Below are 9963 nucleotides of genomic sequence, written 5' to 3'. Positions count from 1 at the left end.
AATAATATATGAGAATTGTCAACGACAAATGTGCAATGGTGATATCCAAGGCAGGTGTGTCATTAAACCAGTATGTATTTTCGTGGTGGCAGCGTATGAAGAATGTTTTTTTTTCTTAGAATGTACAGTACTGATAACAGTAGTTGTAATTCTTTATGTGGTGGGTATAGATTCAGAGTATCCCAAAATTACTTCAAATGTTGTTGATTCAGTCGGCAAGTTGTCTGACCGCCACACGGGAGATCCGGTTCGATTCCTGAGGTGTGTGGTGTCGGGTGGTGACATTTTCAATTATTGTCTCTGCTTAGGGCGGCTCTGAGGTTCACTCAGCCTCCAGTAAATGGATATGTAGAGAGGGTAAAAAGACCGGAGCGTGTTATTTAACGTATTTTTCTTCCACTTTTGGCTAATCGCGACGATGAGCATGAGCGATCATATGATGATTGATTGATTTGGAGTTTTAAGTCCACTTTTGGCACAGTAAGACTAATCGGGACTGGACTTACAGTTTAAAGTGGGATCCGAACCCCTATGTGCTTCCACCTGACCTTACCATCTACCAATACTTGACATAAGGATAAGACATTTTCATCATAACTTGAACGAAGTGCATTTCTTCTTTTACATAAATTTGTCCTCTATTACTTAGAAGTTGCATTTTATGATGCAATATCGAAGGAGTTTCTCTGTTCAGAAAATGCCTTAGGTAAATGCCATATATAGGAATGCTCAGGAAACAATGGGAATACCTGCTACTGAAATGGCTTCCAGCACATATGGTTCTTGGTTATAGAACTCCGCAAACTTCCAAAAACGATAAAAGATTAAGAAGGACAAATCATAAAGTATTCACGTCACTGTGACTGGAGGGATCTATCAAAGCCACGACTCCACCTGAAAATTTCCGTACGCTTCCTCAGTTTCAGACGCTATAAACTCCAGCTGGGCGTCTATAGCTAAGACTTCCACCCTCGTAAAATGGCTTTATTGAGGAATCAGGGATGCGCGAAACAAGGTCTTCAGAAATTGCGGGCGAATGATTTTCTTGCGTTGTCACCTGAAAGCTCTGCCCATCCCGTGGTTTATATAATCGTTCCTATAGCTTCCTTCGTTAGCAGTGTTTGCTTTCAGTCTACGAGGAAGGTCTGGTAACATTGGTCTCAAGGGTGGGCGAAATGTATTCGGGTGTGATCTGCATCGGTTGTCATGGCTGCTAAGACTCTTTTCTTCTGTCTGTTTTTGTCTGCTATCTTTCTTCTCGTGTTCCTCAATCTTTTTCCTTCGCTCTCTCTCTCTCTCTCTTGCGTACATTTTCTCCTAACTTTCCTTTTCTTTCTATCTGTCATGTTCAGAACTTCCTTCTATACCTTCTGTGAATCAATCTTTCTTTCTTAATCTATCTTCGACTCATTCCCTTTCATTCTTTCATTCTATGTTTCTGAACCTTTCTTTATTTTCTTTCTTCCTCTATACTTCTCTTGCCATATCTCTTCGACTCTTTCTTCATTCTGTCATTTTCAACCATTCTATATTATTTTACTTTCTTTATAATGGTGGCTACTCTAGAATCATGATAAAATTCAAGTATAACTCCCGGTTTTCAAGGCGAACTTTCCAAAAATTCAAGCAGATGTTTTCTCTATTTCAACCTTACACACAAATATCTTCATAATATAAAGGGTCTATGTGATTCCAACATCCAAAAATTATAATTCAATTTAACGGTATATGTAATATAATTAAAATATTTCATTTAAGGTGCTGAGTTTCTCTTTACAATCAGAGGCGCAACCACAAATTTTTGTCTGAGAGGGTGTGGAGAAAATGCCAGGATAAATGTACTAATGCTACTACTACTAATAATAATAATAGTGTTAATAATAATGTTATTATTATAACATTATTATTATTATTGATTTGTTTCATTTTACTTTGCTTCTTGTGCCACGTTTGGCTAATATGCGAAGATGAGGATGAGTGATGTGATGAAATTGGTGAATGGACAGTCACAAACATCCATACCCAAGCCGTGATTCGAACCCGCAGGGACCAAAATTTTTGTTGTTGTTATTATTATTATTAGTAGTAGTAGTATCAAATACGTTATTATCCTCGTAAAGTATACAAAAAGAGGTTAGAAGTTGGTACTAAAGCATTTGTGTTCCAACAAACGATTTCAATTATTTTTTCAACACATGGCACAGTAGTTCAGATCCCACTTTAAACTGTAGGTCCAATCCCGATTATCCTTTCTGTTGATAAAGTGGACTTAAAACCGCAAATAAATAAATCAATTTTACAACATTTTCTTCATTCGGAAATATCGGCGCCCAGGGCCGACTCCCGCCGCCCCCTAGCTATGGTTATAAAGTTCATAAAACTTAGAAAAGGAGGAATTTGCTAGTGAAGCGAGCAAAAAAATTTTACGAAAATAATTTTTATTTGCATAAAATGTGAATAGGATTTGTATTTTAAAAAAGTTGTAATTTTTTACGTCTACGGAAAAGGAGCCAATAATTCACGCATAATTCCCGGAATTCAAGGAATTCCCGGTGAGTAGACACCCTGTTTATTAAGGGTGTCCAGATTTTCGAAAAATCCAAATTCCCTGACTTTTCCAGGTTTTCCATACCAAAAACCAAACTTTTCCTGAGGCTTTCCGACAATTTATACATTTAAACGTGGGTGTAAGAAGGTCAGTATATTTTTAATAACACCATACTTAGAATCCCACATAAGGTTTTATAATATTTACGTCATATGTAAAAGTGAAAGCGGTAAGACTGACTTATGGTTAACAAGGAATTATATTTTACATAAAGGAGATAACACCTGTAAATTAAATAATACGTAATTATACTAAAATATCTTACCACACACATATATTAATTCTAATATCTGCAAAACAGGACACAAAAATTTGCAACAAGAAAGTGGGAAATTCTAATAGTCTAATCTACTGTAGTAGATTTCTTCAAGAAAGGAATTCCAAACATCACCTCTGCGTATAATATTTAAAACAAAGCTTCTACTGCAACTAACAGTAATACCCAATATGACACACTGAACTCTACAACATTTTTTTTTCTTGCTTGTCCTCTTTTCTTTGTTCAAAAACATACTTTTATTACACTACAACAAAAATATTACATTTTCCATTAACAAAACAAATTTGCCTGACATTTCGACAACTTTTCCAGAAATTGTAAATTCCCTGACCTTTCCCGCATTTCCAGGTTTTCCAGACTTGTAGACACCCTGTTTCTTTCTCTCTCCCACAATCATTCTACTCTTATCCCTCTTCTAACATTTCCCTTTCCTTTTTTCTTCACCCTGGAACTTTCATTCTTTCAATCTTTCTATTTCTTTCTCTACTCTCTCAATCCATCTTCTTCACAGTCCTTCCCTTTCCTTTTTCTCCCTATAGTCCTCATCCTTTATTTCTCCTGTTCCTCAACAATTTTCCTGCCATCTACTGTCCTCCTTCAAATTCCTCTTTCTATGATCCTCAACCTCGTCATAAAAGATCATTATGTCTCATACCAAAGTTTATAACATAGAGATTTCATAAAACATAGGTTAATCAAAGTTTTTAAATAGCTCAATTCAAAATTGAGAAAATCTCTTTTATTTGTCGTTGAAAGATGATTTGTACAAGTTCTGACTAGTAACTTATATCAAAAGAATTGAATCCAAACAGGTCATAGCAACATCAAAAATCAACATCAAAATAGGCATGGGTTAGATAACTGCAACTTTTGCTTCTTACAAAAACTACAGGTAACACACATAAATGCGGTTGAGATATTGAAAGAGAATGAATCTGCCAAGGTATATGAACAGTATGAAGCTTTATTTTCTTCTACAGTATCTATTTATATTCATTTGTTATAAAATCACAGAACAACTTTTCACTGGCTGGAAATAGACGGTAAAACAATGTCAATGTGATAATAGTGTTTAACATAACAAACAGTTTTAAATCTAGCTTACAAAAAATTACTTCCCTAAACTTGCAAGGTACACGACTTGTAATGACCTTTACACAAAATAGACTGTTTCGTTGTTAACCTTCCAAAAATTAATGAAATTCAAACAACTCATTGAACTTTGTAATGCATTAACTTACATTATTGTTTAAAAGAAAAAACACATTTTCATTATAACTGGCGATACTAATATAGTGAAAAATGTTAACAAAATAATTTGTTTTGAATTTCTCATTGGATTTTTTACCTTCTTTGACCAGATATCAAATTCATATCCTGTGCATTTGCATAATGTATTATGTATTATTCCTGTTCCCAAGGCAATCCTGAAATGACAGTTACAGCAAACAGAAATTGCATTTAACAGTACCTATAACATACTTTATTCCTCCAAAATTGAACATACATATATCTTTATTACTTAAGCTCAAATTCACATTATATGACCTTTAAATTAAAATTTGAATACTTTCATACAAAAATATATTTTTATGATAAATATCCCCACTTAGCATCCAAACAAGAACAATATGAAAATTATACCCTAATTAGAAGCAAAGTTATGCATTGTTTTACTTGGCTTTGTAAGAATAAATTTTAGACTTCCCTATAATGTTGGCAATCCTCGTGTATGTATTCCGTGTAAATCCGATGGCTAACATGTTACTCATGTACGTTACTTCATGTGCTCTACCATATGAAATGCTCGAGTTGAAAAGTTTATTTTTTATGATGATTTGGCATGGAGTGATCTCATATGTACAACATAAAAGTTGATTTAAAAAGATTTGCTAATAGAAATAGTGCAAATACCACTACTTTTACTATATACCATTCAAGAACATACTTCAAGCTTCAACATTAAAGAATATATATATATATATATATTGGCATGGTAACTGCAGTGCCTTATAGTGATAATGCAAAATTATTAAGTTGAGACATTGACACAAAAAATGCATTATTAACATTACAATTTTTTTATCTGACTCGCAGTGCAAAGGAATTTTGGTAACACCTTATTTTATGATACATACACACAAATTCCATTGCCTACTTACAATGTGCATATATACATTCAAGTGTACACAACATTTCTATATTTACAAATTTCATATATCTGTGTTATAATATGACTTTTTCTGCAATCACTCAATATTTTCTGTACTATTTATCATTGTGTTGCATAATGTTTCATTCCATGTGTGATATGTAGGTTTTGTATTGTATTATGCACTGGATTGCAATTCATCTCATGAAGAAGTATACTTTGTACAGTGTCTCTCAAACGTTTTAGGACAACGACATTTTAAACTAGGCAACCCAAATTACGTAAGGCGCTGGTGGGTTGCGTGTAGAGTTAGGCTCAACTTCATGGTTGCCATATGCACAATAGATATCTATGAAATACGCGAAAGGAATAAAACCAAGTATTATTGTATAAAACTCTAAAGAAAATATCATTATTATATTTGTCGCAAATAGGAAATACTTTCTGAAAGAAAGAAAATCGATTTTCTAGTATTTCATCGATGATGAGTCTACACAAAGGAAAAGAGGAGATAGGAAACAGCAACAGACAACAAATGAGAGGAGAAAAGAAAGAGCGAAAGGGGAAGAGGAAAAGTAAAGGAGGGAAGAAAAGATAGGACAGATGTGGATAGGAGAAGTAGTGAGGAGGAAGAGAAAAGATGCGAGGAGAGATGAGGAAAATGGAGCAAAGGGGAGAAGAGAGGAGGGAAAGAGATGAGAGGAATGGAGAGGAGAGGAGGAGACGAGAAGACGGGAGTTGATATTAGAGTAAGAGAGAGAACATGAGAAGAACGAAAAGAAGAGCAGAAGAGTGCAGTGGTGTTGGAAATCTAAGTGAGGAGAGGAGATGAGAGGAGTGGAGAATAATGGGATGGAGACAAGAGGCGAGAACAGGAGGGAATGCAATGTGACATATAAGCAGAGGAGAAGAAGGGGAGAGAAGATTGAGAAGGAGAGGAGAAGGAGAGAAGAGAAAGGAAACGAGAGGAGAGATGATGTATTTGTAGAAAAATATCGTCGCTGTGTCAAGAATTGATGCATTGATCAAAATATCGACATTAAACATTCAATAATATTTTAAAATGAATTGGAGAATGTATTAGATCGGTGCGAAATGCCTTTTGGCTGAGTTCAGAGCGAGATAAAATCTGCCACGTAAGATATTTGATTCTACTTGCGATAATACCACTAAAAACATGAATGTAATTTTCATATTTATAAGAATTATCCAATTTTCCTCCACTTCACAGTTCGTTGAAATAGATGTTTTGTTATTTAACATTTCTCCTCCCCTCATCGTTAATTCCAAACAGAATCATTCCGTTTTACACTGCTTGGACAATGAACACAATGGGATATGTCTAAAACGTACGAAAATTTTCTGCCACCGGAGGGGTTTGAACCTACGACCATCAGGTTGATAATCTACAACGGTAACCACTACCCTACAAACTTTCGTTCTTGAGAATAGCTATACCCCGCGACAGGTTAAGTTTGCAGCAGGTTTTATGTATTAAACCGCGCTAGAACAGCGCTCAGTATCTCCCGTGCGAGTCTTGCCTCAACCGCCGAGACGTTCATATCACAGACATTGAGAAAATCGGCAGTATTGCAGCGGAACTATATCCTGCGCGCACGTTTGAGTCTACATGGGCGAAATGTTGCTGCAAACTTAACTTGTCGCGGGGCTTAGGAGAAGCTGACCAGTGTGAAATGTAGATGCAACTCTCCTCCTACATGTAATGTGTAAAGAATACCTGTTTGTAACATAAAACTTATTTATCACAAGAAGCTACGCAATGGCCAACAATGTACTCAATCATAACCTCTCTCTCTTTTTATATGATGAGAAACGAGAGAGAATGAGAATCGATGTGTTCTTTTAAGAAATCCCAAAAGAAGGATTTTATCAAAAGACAGGTCTGTGCATACGAGCATACCGGCAGTAATTTATTTCCGTTTTGGCCACTGGTAACAAGGGATATATTGTTTTGTAATTCGAGTATTATCATACCCTCATATGTGTAATAAAAATCTAGCAAGACAAATCTGAAATATAGTGTATATTTATCAATTAACTGATTGATTGATTTAGTTTATTTTACTTCGCGTTTTGTGCCTCTTGGCTAATTTGAGAAGATGGGGATGAGTGATGAAATTGATGAATGGACATTCACAAACAACCAAGCCCGAGCGGTATTTGAACCCGGGACCCTCGGCGTCTCAGCGCGATGTGTGTGTATAGTTATCAATAAATGGATGTTAATTGCTGCCGCGCGTAATCGACTATCCGGGCATACATGTGGTGGTCGAAATTTTGACCCTCAGGCGCCTAAAGCTTTTACACAGGTTTGTTTGTCTAACCTTCAGTCTATACTTTTTTCTTTTTTTTCTTTCGCCTTCATACCAGTGCACGATTCCCTGGTATCTTTCTATACCCCTCTTTCTCCCTCCTCATTTCTCCTATTAACCATTCCTTCATTTCTTCTTCTTCTTAGCCACCATTTTCACACTTTCCAACATCCGTCAACGCAATATGCTTTGGGCTTGAGGAGCAAAATTCACAGATTAGATGGTGAAATGTGTATGGTGAAGAAAGGGAAAAAAATATAAGTGGCCTTCGCTAAAGGTTCCATCGAAGAATTCGCATGAACTCAATAAGAGAAAAGTCTCGGAGCAGCTTCGATCAGAAAGGCTAGAGTCTCAAACCACCCACTTTTCGTCACTTCTGGCAGAGTGTTTCTAGTTCTGGGTACAGAAAGTCTTCTTGCAGGAAAAAAAACCAATGAAAAACAACTTTCAGAGAGATGTTTATGAGGGACAAGATGGTAGGAAATGCTCTCTATCTCCGGACAAGGATCCAGTTCTCCCTTCAGCTTCCTGCCGACAATAGCTGGACGGCCTGACAATGCTGAGAAGGGAGGAGTGGAAAATACGAGAGCGTTCTTTCTACCAGGCGATCGTTACGCTATCTGATTCATTCCTCCTGCTCCAGAGGACCTGCCAGCATCCGAAGCTAGAGATTTCTGCATTATTCTTTGGTCCATTGCCAACACGAGAATATACACAAACTAAAGAAAACATTGTAGTGAAGCGAGGACAGCTTGCGGATCATAAATTAGAGGAGATTCATCTATTATGAAAGAGAACGGGGATTAAGGTAATTATGTTACGAAATGGAGTGAGAGAGATCGGCAGCTTTCAGACGGTAGCGACAATGGGCTTTCCCACCGAATCGACAAGAGAAAAGCGACACGAGTTCCTCGGTAATGTCCGAATCGTTAGCTGCTGTCGACTACAGCACCGTTCCACCAGAGGAATCTCCCTACCGTTAGCGTCCGAATCCACGACATATGTGGAGTTGGAGGGAAGAAGTGGAAGGCAAAATAAGTGCACACTACAATCATATTGCAACTTTCACTTTGCAGAGGAAACGTTTACTCCATAGAAGATCTGAAACTCATTGCTACTTGTACATTTTATCGATAACACTGGATTTAGAAAAATTGAAAAAGAAGAAATCACATGCATCCTATGCAGCGGCCGTTTAAAATTCTGACAATATAATTCTTTTTACTTAGCAGAATAACGGAGCGTAAGGAACTAAAGTGATAGCAATTTTACAGTATTATTCGTGATACAAAATAGTTTACAAATATTTAAACAATAATGCGTATTTTGGGAGGGGAGAGGGCAAAGTCATTTACATTTTGACTCATACAGAAGGTCGTTCGGGATGTCTGAGGACAATGTTGGAAGGGTGATAAGTTCATGAAAACCCATGTCGCCACCAACGATCACGCTCAATTGGAAAACCAGCATTCCACGCTATAGCCCGACAACGAAATTTCCATTGCAACAGACTTTTCCGAAGAGTTATCATGTCCATCTTTTCCCACTCCTCCTGACAGGCTTTCCAGAGGCCATTGAGAGTGCGTGGACGTCTCTTTCCTAAGGCCCGTTTTAGGAGTCCAAATGCACAGAAGTCCATGGGTGACCCATCTGGCGCCTTGACCGGAATGTCGCTGTAAGGAATTGCACGGATGCCAGTTTCCGCCTCCATTTGCTGTAAGAACAGACGAGTCGAACGGGAGGTATGGCTGGATGCTTTATCTTGGTGCACCAAGACCTGGTTTTTGCCCCCCCCCCCCCATACAGTGCCGGGATATATATGTTATAAATGGGTGTTAAAACCTTATCCTGATAGTACGTGGAGTTCACCTTCACATTATTAGCTACATGGCGAATTGCTAGCTTGCCATTATAGCAGTATCAAGCGATGATGATGAAACCCCGTGGAGAACTTTCCTGGCATTCTCGATACAATGTTTGTTAATTGTTTTTGTCGCGAGGTAGTAAATCGCACGGGGTTTGTGACAGTCACTAAGGTAGACATATGCTTCGTCTAATGTCACCACATTTTTCCATCTCTCCCCTGCAAGATAGGTCTCAGAGCTTTCTAGCGTTCGTGCGACGTTCCGCAATGTGACGAGGCAACAGCTTGTGAACTCGCCGCTTATGCCGCATTTCTAGTTGCAGGTCCTTCTTGATTATGGTGTTCACTGTTGACAAATACATTCTCAACACAAGGGCCTTCACTTTTCTCACTATGTCCGGTGTACGACTCGTAGCTGCTCGTGGATTTGCCTGTTTCTTACCCTGTGGAATTAGGCCCAGTCGGTCTTTGCCTTTTTTGTTCAATACCGCACCGATCCCGTTCTTTGATATCACAAAACCACGCTTCGTGCACATTCCTTTGATTGCCGAATAGCTATATTTAGCATCGGAAAGGGCTGTTATGTAGCCCTCCCAGTATGGTTCAATTTTCTTCGGCATCGTTGTAGGTAAATGGCACAACACTCTGCACACGCGTTCTCGGTACTGACGTGACTCAGCATGCACCGTTTGGATGGACTGACGTTGATAGCAGCGCCGCCAGCCG

Source organism: Lepisma saccharinum, chromosome 20, assembly GCF_977018435.1.
Source record: "Lepisma saccharinum chromosome 20, izLepSacc3.1, whole genome shotgun sequence".
Taxonomy (NCBI): Eukaryota; Metazoa; Arthropoda; class Insecta; order Zygentoma; family Lepismatidae; genus Lepisma; species Lepisma saccharinum.
Note: the sequence above shows the minus strand (reverse complement) of the source record.